This window comes from Penaeus monodon, chromosome 27 (assembly GCF_015228065.2).
Source record: "Penaeus monodon isolate SGIC_2016 chromosome 27, NSTDA_Pmon_1, whole genome shotgun sequence".
NCBI classification, from domain to species: Eukaryota; Metazoa; Arthropoda; class Malacostraca; order Decapoda; family Penaeidae; genus Penaeus; species Penaeus monodon.
In genome coordinates this window covers 29,869,069-29,869,309 of record NC_051412.1, presented here as the reverse complement: position 1 = coordinate 29,869,309, position 241 = coordinate 29,869,069, and positions in this window count along the sequence as shown.

Genomic DNA, 241 nt, shown 5'->3' with positions numbered 1-241 from the left:
TTTGGAGGGGGTTAATACTTCCAAAAATATAAAATTTTGTTTTGGCCCAGAAATTGGCATATTCCGCAAATCAATGGATTGGCCAGGACTATCAATTATTAAATAAAATACTCGATTTTGTAGTAATGTAACAGCAAAAGATAATGTAACAATAATATCTACAGAAGGGGAGGGACAGTGTGTGCCTTAGCAATGGTAACGACCAGCAGGAGATTCCCACATTACAATATCAAACTCTCCC